Source organism: Typopeltis vanoorti, chromosome 6, assembly GCF_054136105.1.
Source record: "Typopeltis vanoorti isolate ZY-2024b chromosome 6, IOZ_Tvanoo_1.0, whole genome shotgun sequence".
In the NCBI taxonomy this organism is placed as follows: Eukaryota; Metazoa; Arthropoda; class Arachnida; order Uropygi; family Thelyphonidae; genus Typopeltis; species Typopeltis vanoorti.
The window spans coordinates 100258893-100281591 of NC_143554.1; the positions used below are offsets into that span (position 1 = coordinate 100258893).

Sequence of the window (22699 nt, forward strand, 5' to 3'; positions counted from 1 at the left end):
ATAAGTGATTCAATAGACGGGAGAAAAAGGGAAAATATTCTGACAGTCATCAGAAGAAGAGATGAAATGGTTCGGACATGTGGAGAGGGCTAATGGCATTGCAAAGCAAACACTAGAAGGAATCGTTCCGGGATCAAGAGTTAGGGGCCAACCTCGATTAAAATGGACCGATAACATCAAAATATGGACAAATTCCTCCCTTTCTCAACTGATATCAAGAACAAGAGACTGAGATAATTGGAGGAGACTAACAAAGAATATCGCCTACCAGCCATGAGTGACCCAATGGTCCATTTAGGACTATGGGAGAGAAGAGAAGAGATCAAGATAAGAGGATAGGTAGCTGATTGATCACAGTAGTTATGGAGAAACAGAATTTAAAATATTTAGAGTGACCAGTTGAGTACCACAGGGCTGTGTCATTAGATTTTTGCTATTCAGTGTTTATTATTAATACTGGGAAAAATTTGAAAGAAGATATGCAGTTGTTTGTTGATGATGCTAAACAACAAAAACAATTGTACTGTAGATGGATTAAGTTTATTTTTTCCAATATTTTATTTATTTTTAGATAATACAGAAACCCTGCTCTAAAGACTAAACATGGAACTTGCCTCCGTAGCGCAATTGGAAGAATGACGGTACGTTGCACCCTTTAATTGAAAAAGGCCTAGGTTCGAGTCTCGTCATGACGGGAGGAATCTTTATATGGACTTTTTCAATTGAAGGTGAGTTAGCCGATTTCATACGGAGCTAGCAGGGTTTTTTCTCCCGGAAACTCGGGTTTTTCATCCTGCATACAGACAAATCGGTCTTCACGGCACACACAATTTACAGACAATAAATACTAGCTGTGGTGGTGGACAGTAGATGGCGCTGATGTAGATGATTGGAAGTAGAGGTTCGATAGTGGTGGAGATGGAGAAGTTGTTCAATAGATGTCCTCCTGTGATGAGTCTTCGAACTCCTTGGAGGTGTCACGAATAATAATAACTTTTTTCAAGCCAGTTCAGGCCTCCAATAGGCAGGCAGTGGTCTAACACAAAGTGGTATTTTTAGGTTGAAGAGATTACTTGATGGAATTTTGCCAAAAAGACTAATAAGACTAGTGATGTAGAAGTGCTACATTATTTAATAATAATAGCAGTGCTTCTTTGCAAGACATTGATATGGTTGCAGTGGACTGCTCTGCTTAAATCTGGTCTCCAGGATTCTGGGAATATGAGAAAACAGTGAGGAGAGTACAGAGATGAGTAACTAAGATGATATTAGGACTAGATTTTTGAATAAGAGGACAGATTATAGGGAATGTAGATTACAAACCCCAGTGAGTAGTCTGAGGAAAGCGATCATATGATAATTGTAAACTGGCAAATGAATTTGCCAGCTTACATTTATAGGTGAAATCTTTCATTATATGGTAGGAGGGGAGAGTAGGGCAGTTGTGATATAATGAAGTAAGAGTGTATTAGAAAAGAATAAATGAGCATTTAGATTCCTAGTAGGAGTGGTGAGTGCATCATCTGTGTACAACTTTAAGAAACAGTATTATTTGCGGTTTATGAATTGAGTGGACCACCCTACATGAATTCTTGGACTACTTCCTGGAACTATATGTTTAATAATAATAATATTAATCTTCCATTACCCTCTTCTCCTGCCCTGCTAATTTATTATTATTATGTGACATCTCCAAGGAGTCTAAGGATTCATTGTGGGGGGGCATTCTACTTTACTTCACTACACACATTTCACTGTCTCCCCTACTACTTAATTCTCCCACTATGCAAAACTACAATTAACATAATCCACAGATCATCACCACCATAACAGTATATTTTTGTCTGTAAATTGCGTGTGTTCTAATTTGCTTGTACGTGGAATGAAAAACCCGAGTTTCCAAGAGAAAAAAAACCCTACTATGGCCATGTGAGACCGGCTTACTCACCTTCATTTGAAAAGCCCAACCGAAGATTCTTCTCATTATGACAAGAATCAAGCTGAGGTTTTTTCTAATTGACATATGCAATGTACCATTATTCTTCCATTGGCACTATGGAGGCACTTTGGCCATAATTTCTACCAACCAAATAATCCATAACTCTTCCACAGGAACTAGACATAGGGTAATGCTATTCTGGCACTGTACCCCACGCAACTGATGTAAATTATAGTACCTTATGCTCTAAAAATCCCTCCTCCACTGGTATATATTGGCCTCCTTTTGCTCTATGATTGAGTGTTATAGTAATATGGAGGCTTGTTATTATTAAAAATTTTCTGCTAGAAGTGCTGTGCTCTGTTCAAAATATATTTCGCAATAAATATTATAATTTAATTTTAAATGCTCTTTATATATGTTCTTGTATTTGTACATTTCAGTTATAAGTATACTAATATAATTCCCTACTTATTTTTTCATATTTAGGTACATTATGAATGCAATATTTCTTAATTTCAAGTAGCATGAAATGAATAATCATTTGAGAACAGAAGCTGATATTAAAGCTTTTATAAATCCTTACTGCTATACAAGAAGTTAATGAAGACTGTATAGAAGTTTTGCATGCTATGAAAAATCCCAAGGTTAGACATATACATTAATTGTTATATTGGTGCTTCAGGTAAGTGTTTCAGTTATGTGTGTTTAGCATCTTGTTTTGAAATGCCATTCATTAATCCTCAATCTGTACTGATATTTGTTTTATTGCTTTTGTAATTTTAGAAATATGCTTTTATTTGGAATAATTTCATTACTGTGTACTCTAGTTAGAAGTAGTGGACATAAATTGATGGAGATTTGAAAATTGGTGTATATTTCTGCCATGCTAATTAACAGACCATTCAGCACTCTAAGTCCTATGGGATCAGAGTCAAATTTCCATTGCTATTTTAGAAAAATGACAGCTAAAAACATGTACTGGAACACTCAATCATAGAACAAAAGGAGACCAGCAGTGGCACACCCAGAGGGGGGGGGGAAGGGGCCAGGGCACCCCCCAAAGAAAAGGAAAAAACACTAGAAAAATTTCCAAAAATCTTTTCCAAATTAAAATTCGTTTTTTTTATTTATGTTGTGTGCTACTTATGAATTAGCGATCACTGCAGATGCCCAGTTATAGGTCGTATGCGATGTGTAGTGTGTATTCGCAAAACATCTACTCAACTCGGCCCCCCCAAAGGTTAAATCCTGAGCGCTTGGCCCCCTCCAAGATTAAATCCTGAGTGCGCCACTGGAGACCAATATATACCAGTGGAGGAGAGGGTGCTTCTGAGTGTGCAGATCCAAGGATGCACATTATATGGTGCTTTTTTAAGAATCTGCAGTATATATGCTAATTTGTAATTGTTTATGTATTTATTTTTTAATATCTTAGTGATTTAAGTGCAGATTAATGAAATTGCATTCCATTTTCTTTAGTGAATGGAGCTTGAATTTGTCATAATTGTTACGCTTCAAATTGAGCTTTTTCACTGTTTGTCAATTCTGACTGTATTTCATCATCATCATCAAATTCCTGCCATGTACCCTCAAGGGGTGTACAGGATATGATAGTACTACATGAAAAAATTACATCATTACTAACTTTACTACTTTACTAACTTCCTATCTACAATTTTCCTCCAGACTGTATTTTAGTATTATTATTATTATTTTAGTCATCCCCATGGAGAACAGAGACTTGCCATGGGAGACCCAGATTATTTCAGATGTTCAGATTATTTCATATTTCGTGATTAACGTTGTTTAGATGTCACAGCATCTGTTATATAGACCAGCAGTCTTTTATCTACACAGCTATATATTTTTTTTTTTTGTTTTTAAGAAATAAAGACACTACAGTGATTGAGCATTCCTTAATGGTATACTAGACAAAGTCAATAAATTATTTTAATAATTAACTTAATATATAAGCTACGGTATTAGTATAGAAAATTAAAGAATATTGTGATATTTATTCCTCTCCTTGAAGTTTCTTATGTCAGGGCACTATTTCAATCTGTCTTCTCATTTTATTATAATCACTTGTCTTACAGTTCCACATAGCTTCTTAATGAAAGCTTTTTCATATGTTGTCATTTCCCAGGTCAAAACTGCATAATCTCTCTCTCTCTCTCTCTCTCTCTCTCACACACCGGTTGGAGGCACAAGAGTCACATCATTTTATAGACAGTTTTTATGGACTCAGATCCATTACTAGATCAACATTCTTATACCATGAATATTATACCCTTACATCCTTATATTATGTGATGTTTATGGTAGGTAGTTATTGCTTAGTAATTCTGTAAATTACCTTATCTTGCATGCTTCCCCCCCCCCACTTCAGTCTATATCCCTAATTTTGAAAGCATCTATAATGATAGTACTTCTTATATACAAATTGAACAACTCATTATTATTGTTTTATTTATTATTATTATTGTTATTTTATAGATTTTCACTTAACAACAAATAGCTGAGAAATCATGGGAATATGACAAGGATCTGTGCTTAAGTTTTCTAGATTTGGAAAAGGCATGTGACAAAGTGCCCAGAGAAAAGTAAGTGTGTTGCCTAGGTATGACTGTGGTGAGATAAGGCGGAGAGCAAGGATTATGAATGATATGTTAGCTGAAATGTGTGAGGAGAGGGGGGAGTACAGTTTGTTAATGTGTGGAATGAGTTTGAAGGACGAAGTTAACTGTATGGGAGCGATGGACTGCATTTGAGTGGTTATGGTGTTGAGTTGCTTGGAGAGACTGCTGAAGAAGGTAGAGAAGTGAGTAGAGAGAATGAATCAGATCAAGTGGGAAGTGATGTGGAAGAGCAGGAGAGTAAGACAGGAGAGATTGAAGTGGTGGTTATGAATGGGGAAGTGAGTGGCATGAGTATAGAAAATGAGAGAATGAGTGTGGAAATGGAGAGGCTCAGGGTGGACAGGGATACACAAGTAGGAAGTGTGAGAAAGGTGGATGCTCCAAGAGGATGAGAGCATGTGTAGACAGGAAAGGAATGGGATGACCTGGGATCAAGAGAAAACAGTTGGAATTGAAGACGGTTCTAAAATCAATAAGCAGAAAGGGAAATGGCCCCAATCGAGCATGGAGAGATTACATCGAATGAGTGGTATCAGTGGAACTAGCTGTAGATCCAGAAATGAGCTGTTGTGTTTGTATACAAATGCTAGATATATAAGAAACAAGGCAGATGAAATGGTTGCACTAATTGCATCTGTTCACCCAAAGATTGTTGGAATAAGTGAGACATGGTTGGAAGAGGACGACATCCTGACAGGAATAGAGATGGAAGGGTATGATGTGTTTCGTGAGGATAGAAGGGGTAAAAAGGGAGGGGGGGAGTGCTATTGATGATAGAGAAAGAGTTATGTCCATACAAAGTAGAAATGCAAGAGGGAAATAGTGCCAGTAGTTTTGAGGCAGTATGGTGTGAGATAGAGGTGAATGGAATCAAATACTTGGTGGGATGTTGTTATAGACCAGGTAATGTGCATGGTGGTGATAATGAAATGTATGATCAAATTAGGAAAGCTAATAAGAAAAGGGTGATTTTAATTATGGCAATATAGACTGGAATGATGAGATAGCAACTGGAAGTGAAGAAAATGAATTTCTTGAGTTTTTGAGGGATAACTACCTCAGACAGTATGTAACAGAGGGTACACGAGGATTGAAGGTCTTGGATTTGGTCATCTCATCAGAGCATGTAATTATAAATGAGGTGTCAAATCATCGACCAATTGGTGAGAGTGACCATGAGGTGATTACCTGGATGGTTGCTAGCAGTGTGAGGACCTCTGTGAGAAAAAAGGGTGTATGTATGGAACTACAAGGGGGGGGTGATTATGAAGAGCTCAGGAGACAACTTGCGGGAGCATGGAATGAGGAGTTAGCTGGAAAAGTGATCAATGCAGCTTGGGGGATTTTCAAAAACTATCTAGTAGATGCAATGTCTAAATGTATTCCAAGGGTGAGAAGGTTAAATAAGATAGGCGTGAGATGGATAAATAAAGAGATTAAGCATGTGATGCACAGAAAAAGGGCATTATGGATGCAGCATAAGAGAAGGTGGAAATAACCAATTCCATGAGGTTTACAAAGACCAGGCAAAGCGGGTGACTTGGTTGGTGAGGGTCGCTAAAGTGAGGTATGAGCAGCAGTTAGCTAATGAAGCTAAAAAGAATCCTAAGGAGTTCTTTCGATATGTAGCCAGCAAAAGAAAGAATGATTATGGAAGGATGGCATTGATTGGAGAAAATGGTATAAAGATAGCTGATGCAGAATGTGTGGTGGAGATACTTAATGAGCAGTTCATAAAGGTCTTTCAATCTTCTGAATGTGACTTCATGGAGAGATTGAGAACAGTTGATGATGGGGAGGAGAGACTGACTGTAAGTGCACAAGAGGTGTATGGGGAGTTGAGCAAACTAGATGTTAATAAGACTGTGGGACTTGATAATATATCACCACGTATTCTGAAGGAATGTGTCAGGGAGTTGACACCTGCCTTGACATATTTTTTTAATACGAGTGTTGCTAAGGAGTGGAAGGAGGGCAAGATTGTGCCACTTCATAAAGGAAGTGATCAAACTCGAGCATCAAGCTATAGGCCTATCTGTGTGTCAGGTGTTGTGATTAAGTTGTTGGAGAAGCTTGTGAGAACTAGGATCCAGAATTGGATTGACAACAATGGTATTATCTTTAATGGGTAGCATGGATTTTCTAAAGGGAGGTCATGTTTTAGTAATCTACTTATGTATTACAATAAAGTGACTGCTTCCTTGGACAGAGGAGAAGGATACATAGTAATATACTTGGATTTCGCAAAGGCTTTTGATAGATTACCTCATGATAAGTTGACAGTCAAACTAGAGCAGATGGGGTTGGTTATTAGATTAGTGCATTGGATTGGAGACTGGCTATCTGATAGGTATCAACAGGTTTTGATACCTATCTTTTTTAGGGCTTACTGTTTAACTTGTATATTAATGATATCGGTGACCATTTGGATGGAGATATTCAGTTGTTTGCGGATGATGCAAAGTTGGGATGAACCATGAAGAGTAGAGAAGATGTGGTGGCCCTAAAAGAAGACTTGAATAAATTGAGTGATTGGGCACGGAAATGGGGATGTGAGTTCAATGTTGCAAAATGTAAGGTTTTAAAATTTGGAAAACAAAGATGGGATGCAGAATTTATGCTTGGTGAGGATATATTGTTGGAGGTGGAGAAAATAAGAGAACTGGGGGTGATAGTAGATAAGGATCTGAAATTTATGGGACACACATAGCCAAAATTGTGAAGACAACACAAAGGCTTCTGGGAATGATGTGGAGAACACTGACTTGTAGAAGTAGGGAGATTCTTGTTCCATTGTATGAGGCTTTGATTAGGCCACACATGGATTATTGTGCCCAGATTTGGTCACCTGGTTTTTAGAAGGACAAAGAGATGTTGGAAAGGGGTCCAAAGGCGACTGACTAAGGTAGTTTCTAACCTCTGGAATGTCAAGTATGAGGAAAGATTGAGAAGATGTTATTTGCAGAGTCTGGTGGAGAGGAGAAAGAGGGGGAGATATGATAGAGACCTACAAGTTAGTAAGCGGTTGTTATAGGATTAATGCTGGAGAAGTTCTACAGAAAATAGTGGGAGATCGGGGGAGAACCAGAGGTCATCCCCTGGAAACTGTATAAAGAGGGGTGAGAAGTACGTTTTTTTGTGCAGAGTTGTAAATGATTGGAATGCCTTACCTGAGAGTGTGGTGTCTGCAAGGAGTTTGAGTGTGTTTAAGACCAGTGGTGAGCTATGGAAATTTTAACAAAGTGCTCGCATTGTCAAGCAAAAGAATAAAAAAAACTACACCAACGCCATTCATCACTGCCTGCCACCACTAGTATTTCTAGAGACAATCACAAACGTCCATTCCCACAGTGGGATGTTTGTGAACACTAATGGAGGTTCGCAGGATGTTTATAAACAAAATAGATTTGTTTTGTTTGCGATAGAAGTTTTTATGACAAACAATCTATAAATAATACATAAATATTATCTAAACACATTAATATTGAAATAGGTTATATTTCTCTCTTGTTTTTATACTTCAAGTGATAATCAGTGGTACCAATCAATGAACATTATTTTATAGTCCTATTTATTTATATGAGACTACCAAAAGTGAATTCTGATTTGTAAAATGGTAGTAACGGTAACTATAATATTTTATTTAATAAATCACTTTCAAAACTATGAGACAATTTTACATGAAAAAAAAAAAAAAAACTCGCTCTCTGGTGCACATTTACCCAGAAAAAACCTCTCTCCTTTACAGGTTAACATTTACAAACAGTTACTTCAAGGAAATACTTATGACAACAGCTGCCACACCTTATTTCCTCCTTCACGTCTCATATTCTTCTAGGAGCCGAGCGATGATTTTCTAGAAAAGATTGACATAGAGATTCAGATTAAATTCATTCAAGGGTTTTCCATTTATACATGTGTCTTTAAATCCGAAATATGTTATAGTGAGAGAAGATCTCTTCATCGTTACGATGTTATTCATCACACTAAAAGCTCGTTCGGTTCAGTGCTGCAAACTGCGATTGTTGCCATAATCGCTTTGGCTTTTTTCGCCGTGCTGGGAATTTCGTTTGGTAACTTTCCAGTCAAAGCCATTTCCACTAAATCTCTAAAATCATTAATTTTAATTTCATATTTCAAAATAAAATTTAAAGATCTTATCTTTTTTTCCCTTCTAACCATGGACACGTAACTTCTTCCATACTCCATGTTTCAGGATAATAACATACATTTAAAATGTTTTTGAGTTCTTCATCTTCCAAATCCTCATAATTTTCATTTTTAAGTTTAAAATTTCTTTGCTGCATTAATCTATCCTTTAAAGACATTATAAGAGAGTTTAGTAATGTTTCTCATGGTAGTTTGTGAAATCTGATTTTGCTTTCAATTGCTATTCCAAATTGTTTTGATTTTAACATGGAATTTTAGATTCACAAGAACCTACAGAATTTTTAAAATAATTACTTGCATTAATTGTTCGCATGATTAAGGAGTTAGCCCTTATAATACTTATATTGCGACTTTGTAGAGCTTCTGATAGATATGAAGATTCCTGTAGGATATCAATCATTAATGCTAGATCTTTTAAAAATTCAACTTGAGAAGTCGGTTTAAAAAGCCCTGATATTTATCGTTCAATGCAAAATGCTTGCATCAAACTGGGTAATTTCTCCACAAAGCAAGAGCCATTCGTAAACTGCAAGCTGCCCATCGTGCTCCAAACACACGGCCGATCTTTAAAATTTCGATACCAAGGTCTTTTGCAATCATATTTAATTCTCGTTGATGTTTTGGTGATTGATGATGAAAAGCATATAATTTATTAATAAATATTTCAAATGATTTATTTCTTTAATGTTTTTTTATTGAATCGTCTAATGCTAATTGTAAATGATGAGCTACGCAATGCCAAATCACAATGTTGGGAAATTTTTGCAGAAGTTTGATTGCAACACCTGATTTGTTTCCTGGCATTACACTAGCTCCATCAGAACAAACTGCAATATGATTTTTTAAATTGTTATCAGAAAATCCATATGAATTTAAAGTAGCATGTATACATTCCGCGGTGGTATTTTTTAGTTCTGCATGATCTACAAAAATCATACATGGGTCAGTGAGCTCAACTTGTATGTGAATAACTAGAACACTTTTTTCTATAATAGCAGACGAATTGACAACATTATCGATTCATCTGCTATTATAGGAATTTTGCATTTTTTTTCTACTATTTTGGAGAATATTTCTAATTTTATTTGTTTAGAAATTTGTTCAACTACAGTGGTACCTTGGTTTGCAAGCATAATTCGTTCCGGAAATGTGCTCGTAATCCAAAGTACTCATGTATCAAAACGAATTTCCCCATAATAAATAATAGAAACTCAGATGATTCGTTCCAAAACTCAAAAATATTCATATAAAAATGATTAATACTGTATACATAAAGTAGTCGAATTTATTAATTACATTAGAATTACATATTACAGTAATTGTATTGGGTAGGATGACTTTCATTGTCACTAACGGAATTACTGCTATCTGTTGACTCTTTTCTTTTTGTGCAACTTTAACAAGGAACCTATCCAATGACAACTCCTTTTACCTCCTTTTGAGGATTTCACGGAAATATGACATTGCATTGTCGTTAAACAGATTCATCACTCGCACTGCCACAGCCTTACTCAGGTGGTGCTTTTCTACAAAATTTTGCACTGTTTCCCACATTTTACACACCTCCCTAATCTCATTTGAAGAGAGGGATGTCTCCGTCTTTTTCTCCTCCTCCTCATCGCAATCTTGTGATAGCAGCCACTTGCATACCTTGTTCGTGCTTCCCGATGAGTTCCTTCTTAACTTCCACCGTAACTTACTGCCTTCCTTTTCAACCCTTTTCTTCATTTGGGCCATTGTCGTAGTACAGTTAATAAAGAACAGTCACTACATTTGGACACAAAATAAAAAAATGCTTTACATGCGCACACGTCATCACTACGCTAGCACGAATGTTGACCATACGAATGAGGTATGCTGACTGAGACCGCGCATGCGAGACGATTACCCACAATCCCAAGTGGCTTGTGATCACGCGACGCTCGGCAGACAAAGCGTATTGGTAATACAGTACTCGTATTGCAAGACCTCGCTCATTTATCAAGTTAAAATTTATTAAAAATTTTTGCTCGTCTTGCGAAACACTCGCAGACCAAGTTACTTGCAATCCAAGGTACCACTGTATTCTAATTCATGAGAATCTAGAATGCAATGATAATCCTAGAACAATACCACTTTTAATTTGGAGCTTGATTAAATCGGGCAAATCAGACATAGATCGGTTTCTCTTCACCAAACTATAAACAGAATTAAACATTTTTGAAGTTATCAAAATTTCTTTTTCATTTAGTTTGTCAATTAAATTTGGTAATATAGATTTGCTATATTCTTCATTTATTTTTATGATTTTATTATGAGTAAATGATTCATTATGTTCGGATAACTTTTTACGCAAGCATGTGGTCCTTGAGTCTGTAGTCCATTCGGTTCCATTTTCATTTCTACCCATTCCTTTGATGATAAAACAACTTTTTTCACCTTCAACACTTAAGTTTTTATATTTCGAGCAAACACGACATCCTAATTTATCATTTTTAACTTCTAAACACTTATACATACTGCGTTTAGAAATGCGATGCTTGCTTCTCGTTCCAGCAATCAGGTAAATTATTTTCTTTTTCTCCTTTAACTTGTTGCATATTCATTGAATCAATGTGCGTATTATCTTCAAACTTCATCTTCAACATCATTTTCAACAGCAGTAGAATCAGCAGAATAACTTTTCATTATTTTTTTTCCCAAAAAATTTAATATAATAAATTTCATTGTCTTTTCATGTTTCACATTAAAAATACTTTTACAATTATAAAAAAAAAAATATTTTTATAATTGTAAAAGTATTTTTAATGTGAAACATGAAAAGACAATGAAATTTATTATATTAAATTTGCTGAATCTACGGTCTTTAAATTTATTATTTTTAAATTTTAAACACAACTGTTATACATCAGTGTACTGACGAACACAGAACTAATGTCCAATGGAACAGCCCGTTGATGACAGTTTTACGAACATCTGATTGTCTAGTGGTTTTACCATACTATTGCATATTTATTTTCAAACTTTCGTTATAGAGGAGTTGAAACAATAATTCCAAATAATCTATACACTGTAGAATAGACTAATTTCTGTTAGGTTACTGAACGGGTTTGTGGCTTAATATATTTCCAAAAATTATGATTTTTTTTTTTTTTAAATAAAAAGTAAAGAAGAAGAACAAGGGGCTTGCAAATTTCAGAAAAATTTAACAAAGGGCTCGCGCGAGCCCCTTATAGCTCACCACTGTTTAAGACACGGTATGATGAACTGTGTGTGGGATAAAAGGATCTTCCAGATGAGTCTTTGATGCCATGAGGTCTTGGAGTAATAATATTAATAATAAAAGTTTTTCAAACACTACAATTATATGGGATAAATAGACATTATACTGAGCAACATGTAATCTATATTTAAGTTGTCTGTCAGCAGCTAGAATTGAAGGAAATACAGGAGAATGGTTTGATATAAAATCAGGGATAAGACAAGGATGCACATTATCTCCACTCTTATTCATCACCTATATGGATCACATTATGAAAGAAAGTGGCATTAGGCCTGATATTCGAATTGGAGTTTCAAATTTTGCTCCTTGTTTTATCCAGATCCTAAACACATCAGGCACAAAAGTCTCCATGATTCTCTAACTAAATTGAGTGATAGCTGTAACAAATTGGCATGAAAATCAGCACAAACACTGAACATGTCAAATGCATTCTGAATGGAAAGCATATAAGCGGGGAGGCTCAGGATGAACAGCGGCACACAACATGAGATAGGTGGATGCTCCAAGAGGAGATGAGCATGTGTAGGCAGGAAAGGAATGGGATGACCAGGGATCAAGAGGAAACAGTTGGAATTGAAAAGGGTTTTAAAATGAAGAAGCAGAAAGGGAAATGGTCCCAGTCGAGCATGGAGAGATCACATTGAGTGAGTGGTATCAGTGAAACTAGCTGTACTCCAGAAATGAGCTGTTGTGTTTGTATACAAATGCTAGAAGTATAAGAAACAAGGCAGATGAAATGGTTGCACTAATTGCGTCTGTTCACCCAGAGATTGTTGGAATAAGTGAGACATGGTTGGAAGAGGACGACATACTGACAGGAATAGAGATGGAAGGGGTAAAAAGGGAGGGGGAGTGCTATTGATGATAGAGAAAGAGTTATGTCCATATAAAGTAGAGATGCAAGAGGGAAATAGTGCCAGTGGTTTTGAGGCAGTATGGTGTGAGATAGAGGTGAATGGAATCAAATACTTGGTGGGATGTTGTTATAGACCAGGTAATGTGGATGGTGGTGATAATGAAATGTACAATCAAATTGCCCAAGTAAATAAGAAAAGGATGATCATTATGGGTGATTTTAATTATGACAATATAGACTGGAATGATGAGATAGCAACTGGAAGTAAAGAAAATGAGTTTCTTGAGTTTTTGAGGGATAACTACCTCAGACAGTATGTAACAGAGGGCACACGAGGATTGAGGGTCTTGGATTTGGTCATCTCATCAGAGGATGTAATTATAAATGAGGTGTCAAATCATCCACCAATTGGTGAGAGAGTGACCATGAGGTGATTACTTAGGTGGTTGCCAGCAGTGCAAGGACCCCTGTTTTTATTACAAGAGAAACATTAATGTAAAATGATTACATAATAATAATATTAATTAAATGTTTGCTGTAGGGGGGTACCACACAATAAAACTGTTTATAAGTTCTTCTAAATTTAAATTATAAGCTATGTCTGCCTCTATCGATAATAGTTGCTAGACCAACCAATCTTTCTTGGGTCATTGCTGTTCGTAAATAATTTTTAATCAGTTTAAGCTTGGAAAAACTTATTTCCGCACTTGCTATGCTAACAGGAATAGTTAGCATAGCGATGATGCCTACCGCAATATGGCTGAACGAGCGCCCTTATTAAGCCGTGCCATGAGGCAGGCTGACTCTATGCTATACTCTGTTGAGGGTACTGTATATCCTCCACAACATGTTCTTTTTTTGTAGTTCCTGTTTAATGATACTACTCATCTAACTCCTACCTGATTATCCTCTTTATCTTAATTATAAAGCTCAAATGAATGCACTGCTGATATTATAATGTCAGCAGTGAATTCTACAAAATGCACTGCTGACATCCTTCCCTTACATGTTTCTATGCCATTGCACTGCTTTAAGCTTCCTCCTAAGCTTCTTGCCATAATCACCTGCCTTGTAGTTCAAAATCTACCCCCTCCCCCCCCTTCTTGACTGAAAATTTCATGTTTTGCAACCTCCAATTGAAGATCAGATGACCACTCTCTCCAGTCAGAGCCATGTGGCCACCTTGGTTATGGATTGCTCTCAGAGAGATAGAAAGTTCGAGGACTATTTAGCAAAAGACTACACACATACAACTCAGAGGATAATTGCAATGCTGAAATGAACATTGACATGCAAGGATAAGAACTTGTTTGTCTCTTAGCTTTGATACCACTTCATCTAGATTATTGTGCAAATATCTGGTTTCTGAGGTGATGCTGATACTGTAGAGAGAGTGTTGAAGATAATATTGGGACTGTTTAATGCAGATCATGAGGACAGATTGAGAATTTGTGAACTGTAGACACCAACAAACAGGAGAAAGAGGGGTGGGGGTGATACGATATGATAGACCTACAAACTTCTGAGAATGGGATACTAGTAGAGGAAATTTTTAATTTTAAGGAGAGTGGAGAGAGGACAAGAGAGCATCCATGGAAGTTGAGAATGAATACAATACAGTCAAGAAAGGGATGAGAACTACATTTTTTTTTTGCTCATAGAGTGGTGTATGATGGAATGAATTGCCTTGGAAGGTGATGAGCACAATGCCTGTGCTCATCACCTTCCAAAGTGATTGATGTGATATGACCAACATTATAGGTGTTCCTGGGAGTCCCTTACTCCCAGGAAGTCTCTGCTGATTACAGTAATAATATTGTTTCTAATTGACAATTTTTATTGATGTACACTGATATCTCTGAAAACTCAAACTATTTACTGTTGTATTTGAATGCGATTTATTCCTAGGTTCAAAATATGGTGTCTTCAAGCAGGGTATTGCAATACTCAGAATATGTGCATAGCGAATATCTGCATAGTTTGGAGTTTCTGAAATGACTGGGTGGTCAGTGCTAAGTAAAGGAGTGTTTATTTCTGTATGATTTTTCAAGAAGGATTGTACTTTGAAGAAGGGTATTAGGAGTTATATATAAACTTTTGCTATTGTCTGTTCCCAAATTCTTATGTGCTCAGTTATATTATTTGCCACTGACACAATTTACTTGTGATGGAGTGAATAATAAATGGCTAATGAAATAAATTTTCACTGCTAGTTTTTGGTAAAATGTGGACTTGTTTTGAGCAATAAATTTTAGGTAGGATGTTCCTTATTTGACTGTAACATATGTATTTCCATCATCACTACATTTTTTGTTCATCAGGTTTCAGATCATCTGAGCCATCACATTCCTAATTGTTTGATTAGTCAAGTAGGTTCTTGCCAGCTCATTTGCCAGCTAGATTCTTGTGACCTTATCTTGGATTATTGTGGCTGGAAACTCATGAATGTGATAGTGTACATGTTCAAGATTTCTCATTTGAAATGAATATGCAGTGCAACAGAGAATTTTGGATGCTGCAGACTATATTTTAAATGACTGATACAGAATGATGGAGACAGAATTGCATACACATTATTACAAAACGTGAAAATGTTTAAAACTATTATAAGAGCTTTATTAATAGTAATTTCTTTACATAATTGCTTTCTAATTGAGTAAGGTGATATTAAAATGTTGGGAGTTGGCAACTCATATAGGTAAATATGACCTCTCCATTGCTTCTGCCTTAGTGTCACCACTTCTGGGTCTGCCTCCCACTGACGAGACCTCAATAAAGGTCGAAACCAGTCTGGGTAGTGGCCCTTCCCCTTAATGTATTGCATTATACATCTCCACAAGGAGATGTGCATTGCATGATGGGAGATACTGAGACAAGGAGTGATGAGAGCTTGGTTCATCTATGCTACGAGGTGCCAACAGTTGCACCGCCTTGCCTCAGTCCTGAAGATATTTTCAGGTTCAAACTTTGTTTGCTCACACTTGGATAAAGGATTAAACTAAATTTATTATAGTGATATTAAAATATTTTGCAACTCTAATTCTAAAATGAACATTTAACATAATATTCCAGTTTTTTTCTTGCACTTGCTATGCCATATCTCCATGTCCGTTTAAAAATTGTACCCCATGTTGACAAAACTCCTTTTGATTTAAATTAACTCGAGCAGAATCAACCCTTTAGTTTGTCAGAATCTTACTATATACTTGTGCGCACACACACACACACACACACACACACACACACACACACAAAGTATACTATTCTCAGGACTGAAAAGATGTATCTTCAGAAGGATTCTGTAGATCTTTTCAGTGCTGAGAAAAGATGTACCTGCATTCTGTAAATACACTCCCAATCAGGCTGTGGGATTTGAACCCATAGCCTGATTGGAGAGTGGGTACATTAAACACTTGGTCAACTAAAAAAAAAGGTGTCATACTTCCAATCTCATCATGAATGTTTTTGATTGCTTAGGCAGAAGATGAATTGCATCACTCAGTGTGAGATCTCCACCCATTTATTATTATTATTATTAACAGTCTGACCTCCATGGAGTTAAAAGACTCACTGGAGGAGGTTCCTACTCTCTCATACAAACAGATCATTGAACCATGCCTTAAACTCATTCACAGTTTCCGTACTCACCACACTTTTAGGCAATACATTCCACTCACCAATCATTCCACTCTCCATGCAAAGAATCTGTTTCTCACTTACATCCTCCTTATACACTTTTGGGGATGGCCTCTTGTTCTATCCTTGCCTTCCTCTGTTCTATGAAAAATCTCCTCCACATTAATCCGGTAACATTCTCCCACCAACTTATATCTCAATCATATCCCCCTCTCCTTTTTCTATTCAGCAGGCTCTACAAGTTGAACTCTCTCCTCATAGCTGACATTTCATAGACCTAACACACTGACTTCCTGAACCTTCTCTGGACCATCTCCCTTACGTCCTCATCCGCCTTCAAAACTAGGTGACCTACTATGGTCACCTAGTCCATATGTGACCTGATCAAAGCTGCATTCAAGGGAACCATAACCTCTTTGTTTCTGCCCTCCTCATTATTGGCATAATCCACTGTGATGTTCTTACAATTTTAGCAATGTGATCCCTACTTAACTTTGTCTCTGCTCACCATCACTCTCAGATTTCTCATCTCTTCCACCTCCTTTCTCATTAATTGTATACTCTGCATCCCATACTTACCAAATTTCAACACCACCTTGCACTTTGCAACATTAAACTAATGGATCCACTCATTTACCCACTCACATAGTCTATTGAGATCCTCCTGCAAGGACACAATATACAAGCTAAACAATAATAGTCCCAAACAGATCCCTGTAAAGCTCCACTGGTGACTTTCCTCTTTTGAATACCACTCCTCCATAAACAACTTGCTGTTACCTATCTGACAGCCAATCAGCTATCCAACTAGTCTGTTATCTAATCCTATCTGTTTCAGTTTAGCGACTAGCTTGTCATGTGGCACTCTATCAAGTGCTTTTGAGAAATCCAAGTACACTACTCACTGTATATGCATCTCTCTTATCCAGTGAATTGCCACCCTGTAATATGCAAGGAGATTGCAAAATCATGACCTCCTCCTCCTCCTGATAGAGAATACTGATATCATCAACCCAATTCTGAATCTTATTCCTTTCCAAAACACCTTGACAACTCCAGACATGCAAATTGGCCTATAATTTATAATCTTCATCTTATTCCTCTTCCCCTCTTTCCACTCCCTTGGGACTTGCCCTGTTGCAAGACGTATGTTAAACAGGTGTGCCGAAGGTGCCATTAATTTCCTAGAGCATTCCTTCTAGATTTATTGGGGAGGCCTTAAGTGGCTTGAGAAAGTTCGATGTTTGGTCTCTAGAGTAGAGTATCTGGACTGTATAAATAAATAAAATATTAAAAAATTAATTTAAAAAATAAGGAAAAAAATCCTTACCCCATCCATAATACTAATGTTCTATAGGTTTACAACCTTTTGTGGCTGAGTAGCCAAAAAAAAAAAAAACTTGCTCTTTCACGGAAATCTAGAACTCACAATGGATGCTAATCCATAGTTCATGAGCTCCATTATACCTGCAAAAATGGATATTTAATTTAATTTTGTCTGTTCTTTAATAGAAAAACCCAGAGCTTCCAAGAGGAGGAATCTTGTACCTCTAATTAAAAAAAAGAAAACAGACTGACTCACTTTTCATTGAAAAGCACTTATAAAGTTGCCGATATCATGAAGATTCACATTCAGATATTTTTCATTAAAAGGGGTTCATGTTGCACTATCCATCTTACTGCACTATTGAGATCATTAACAACAATATGATAGAATAGAGCAATAAAAAATAACACAATGCAATAATTTTCCTTAAAAGTAAATAAAGTTAACAAAGCTTCAAGTAGAAAAATCTTTTAAAAATTCTGTTCACATTTCTAATGCTTTGAGAGTCATGACATTAATTATAACAAGTGATTTAGAAAGTTTACTTCAGGCGCAAACTTGACTTACCTGTTTGTTTGCTTACTTGGGAAAAAGGATTAAAACCAAGGATATAAAATTGCTTGGTATCTTTAACGTATAACAAGTGATGTTCAGTATAACTTGAAATTGAGTAGTTCATAAGCTTTATTTTTTTTAAGCAATATGAGGCACATCCAGAAAGTAAGGTCCATTCAGAATTTAAAAGAAGCGGGTAGACAAGAAAAAAAGATTTAATTATATGCTGAAATTCCTATGTGTATACTTTATTTTCCCACATAGTTGCCATTGACTTCCAGGCAGTTTTGGTATTGCAGCACCAGCTTCTTCATACCCGCATCAAAAAAGTCTGCCACCATTGAGCTCATCCACTGAGTCATGCTGTTCTTCAGTTCCTCATCTTAAAAGTGCTGAGATGGAGAACCACTGCTTCATATGCAGGAACAAGAGGTAGTCACTGGACGAAAGGTCAGGGCTGTAGCTTGGGTTGTCAAAAACTTATGAATTTGCTGGACAGTTTGAGGCAGCATGAACCCCCACGCACATTGTCATGCAAAACTATGATCTCTGATGACAGCATTCCTCATCTGTACTGAATTGCTCGTCTGAGTTTCTTAAGCATTTCACAACATGCATTCAGCATTAACTGTAGTTCTTCACTGAAGAAAATCAATGAGCAAGATCCCTTTTCAGTCCCAGAAGCCAGTGGCTTTTTTTTTTTTTTTTTTTTTTTTTTGATTAACAGTGCCCGTTTGAATTTTTTTGCTTTTGGAGATGATGAATGGCACCACTGCATTGCACTCCTTCATTTGGGTATTGCTCCAAAAATGTTTGAGCTGATTTTACTTGTTGTGTTTACACACATCAGTCAGCATTTTTGGGATCCATCTGCACACAATTTCTAATACCACATTCTGCAACAATTTCATGAATCACTTGAGTGTAAAACTTCTGTGAATTCAAAAGAAAGTTCTGTAATTGTGATATGACGATTCTCATGAATTTTCATGTTCACCCTTTGCACCAAATAGTCTTGTCACCACATTTGGCTAGCCACTGCACCCTTCATTGTGAGCATAACTGCATCCTTCTTTAAATGACACCATTGCCTAACCTTACTGTCACTAATTATGTTAGGCTCATAAGCCTTACACACTCGGTGAATTTCTGCAGCACTGTTGTTTCCTGCCAACAAAATCCATATCACACCATGAACCTCACAACTGATGGGATATTTTATCTCAGCACTCATTATCAATTATTCGTAGAAGACAAACAATAATGTTGCAAAAGTAAAGTGGTCAACAGCTGACTAATGAGTCATTCTATGCTATCATACATGCACAACCTCCCCCCCCCCCCTCCCATATCTTATTTGGCAATAAATTCTGAACAGAGCTTACTTTATGGCTGCACCTTGTATTTAGGATTTTCATAGGTTTTCGTAAAATATGTGATCATGAATTAGTCGGCAAGAATACTAAATATTTAAATTGTTTTTATTAATTTTTCTTTTGTAGTTTTTGACACTTAAAGAGCATGTAATGGTAGCTGAATGGAGACATCATTTGAACTTGTCCAAAACTGTCTCACATTAGGGAGTACGTTAATGAAAATTTACTGTATTGCAGTTCTTAGTTGTTCTTAGATATGTTTGCATTTCTAATTTTTTTAAAAAATTTATTATGTCACAGGATATAGAAAACATGCATCATAAACTGTTTTTTTATGAACTGTTTGTTTACAAGTGTTATGTAGCAACATAACATTACTTGCACAGTAAGGACTGCATATGTTAATTACTTGAGGTGTGAAATATAGGACCAAGATAAAAATTGGGCTCCTCATTATTTGCTACATGTCTTGTAAAATTAATTTATTATTATAATTCCAGGCCTTTATGGAGTTATAAGATATTGGTCTGTCCTAGACAACACAGAGCCTATCATATCACTCTTTAAACTCGTTTGTTGTTTATACTCTCACCACCCTTTCAGGCAATGCATTTCATGCTCTTACCACTTTTCATGCAAAAAAGCATGAAAAAAAAACTTGCTTTTTTTACCCTCTTACTTGCTACCTCCTTTTGCAACTTCCAGGGATGGTCCACCCTCCTCATTCTACCACATGAAAAATCTCTCTAGCGTCAATCTGTTAAAACACCTTGCAACAGCTTAAATGTCTCACTCATATTCTTCCCCCCCCCCCTTCATATTTTGTTCACCAAAAAACTTTCATGCCCTCAATCTATCCTTATAATCAACATTGCACAATCTTAATATAATTTTCATTTTCTACCTCTGTATCTACTTTATCCCTTTCAAATCCTGGTGACCATACAAGGTGCTACCCCAAAGCTCAGTGAATTTGAATAGCATTGCCTGAACTGGTTGTAGTACGGCCTTCTGCTGCTATAAGGAGTGAGCAATACACTTTGTGAATTGGTATGCCAACAGCTGGTAAGTTGAGAGATTGCATTCTTGGGTTATGTGCATTTTTGTAAACTTCATGTTTTAGTGGTTCAGTGATTTTCTTCTCCAATCGAAATGGCAGATTTTAAGGAGCAAAGAATCTGCATCAAGTTTTGCTCCAACCTCAAAATGTCTGCCGAAATCCATCAAATGCCTAAGGATGATGAGTGTTCTGGACAACCATTGACAAACACAACACTGGAAAACATTGCAAAAATGCAGGAGGCTATCATGCATATTGTAGGTGAACTATCAGTGATGTTTGTGAGATCGTAGATTCTGTAGTATGGGACTGTTCGATGCATCTTGTCAGGCATTTTGAACATGAGACGCGTTACTGCAAAATTTGTACTGAGACTTCTGAGTGACAACCAGAAAGAACATTACATTGCTGTTCGCAGGGAGCTCAATGATCAATCGGAGATGATCCTAACTTCATCTCAAAGGTTATAACTGGTGATGAATCATGGGTATATGGTTATGACACTGAAACAAAACAGCAGTCATCGCAGTGAAAGTCACCAAATTCACCATGTCTGGATAAAGCATGTCTAGTTCACAACATTGTCAAGTTAATTTTTTTTTACATCCAAGGCATGGCCTACAAGGAATTCCTCCATCCCCCAGGGTCAAACTGTCAATGGCAAGTTTGAGATTTTGAAGCAGCTTGACACAAGCATCCAGACAAGTAAAACAATGACTGGGTTTTCCACCATGACAATGTACCTGCCTACACATTACTCATTGTTCAACAGTTTCTGGTTTCCAAAACCACACAAAAGTCATTCTCCAGACCCCATCTCCCTGCAACTTTTTCCTGTTCCCCAAGATGAAATTCTGGCTCAAAGGGCATCTGCCTGGATCTCCTCAACACAATTGAGGAGATCCAGGCAGAATCACAGGAGGTCCTCAACACAGTCACACTTGAGGACCTTGATTCTAAGGATGCATGGAATAATGGAAAAAAGCACTCGGATCACTGTATTCACACCCAAGGGACTACTTCGAAAGAGATGCTGAAAACTTCATGTTAGGGTAAGTAATTTTTTTTACATTGTATCTGGGCACAGTAAGCCAGATGTAGTTTGATTGAGGCTTTAAACAATGAACTACCAACAACCCTTTTATCTCTGCTATTTTCTCCTCAATACTGCAGCAATTCTCTTGGTTGTCTTCACAACCTTTGCAATATGTTCTTTGAACTTCAGTTTCTATCTACTATCATCCCATTTATCCCTTACTTTTCCTCCACTTCTTCCAATAGCTCCAGTAGGGAAAGTATGTGCCCCCCCCATTTGTGGATCTCAAATTTCAAAACTACAGTTTGTTGAATTAAACTGACATCCTCATTTATTTGTTCACCTTTCCAGCTTATTTAAATCTTCCTGAAGAGCTATAACATCAGCACTGTTACCAACAATCCTTCTAAGCTTCACATCATCTGCAAACTGAATGTCTTCCTGTAATCCATTTACAATGTTGTTAACATAAAGATGGAATAGTGATGGTTCCAGTACTAAATCCTGTGGTACTTCTCTTGTTAACCTTCCTGATACTGCTCTTTCCCATTCCTCCCCACAACTCTCTGATATCTATCAGAAAGCCAGTTACCAATCCACTAACCTGATATCCAAACCATTTCACATCGCATCATAGCAAATGCATTTGAAAATCCAGAAATATTATTGTTTTTCCTCATTACTAAAACAAGAGCACTCCCTTATCAAATCCATGCTGGCCCTTCTTAAATAATATTACTTTTATCTGCCCAGTTCTGTATATACATTTTTACCAATTTTTTCCAAACTACCACAGAAGAAATACAAACTGGTCTATAGTTTCATTCTTCCATTCTACCA

At 36.7% G+C, this 22699-nt stretch overlaps 1 long non-coding RNA gene across 1 annotated transcript in view; it reads left to right on the plus strand.

Annotated features, from left to right (window-relative positions):
- LOC150105751 (uncharacterized) overlaps positions 1-22699 on the plus strand; it is a 64467-nt gene that overhangs the window by 12289 nt on the left and 29479 nt on the right. Inside the window, exon 2 of the long non-coding RNA XR_016548500.1 lies at positions 2429-2624. This is a non-coding gene — a long non-coding RNA (uncharacterized LOC150105751). The remainder of the gene's footprint in view (positions 1-2428; positions 2625-22699) is intronic.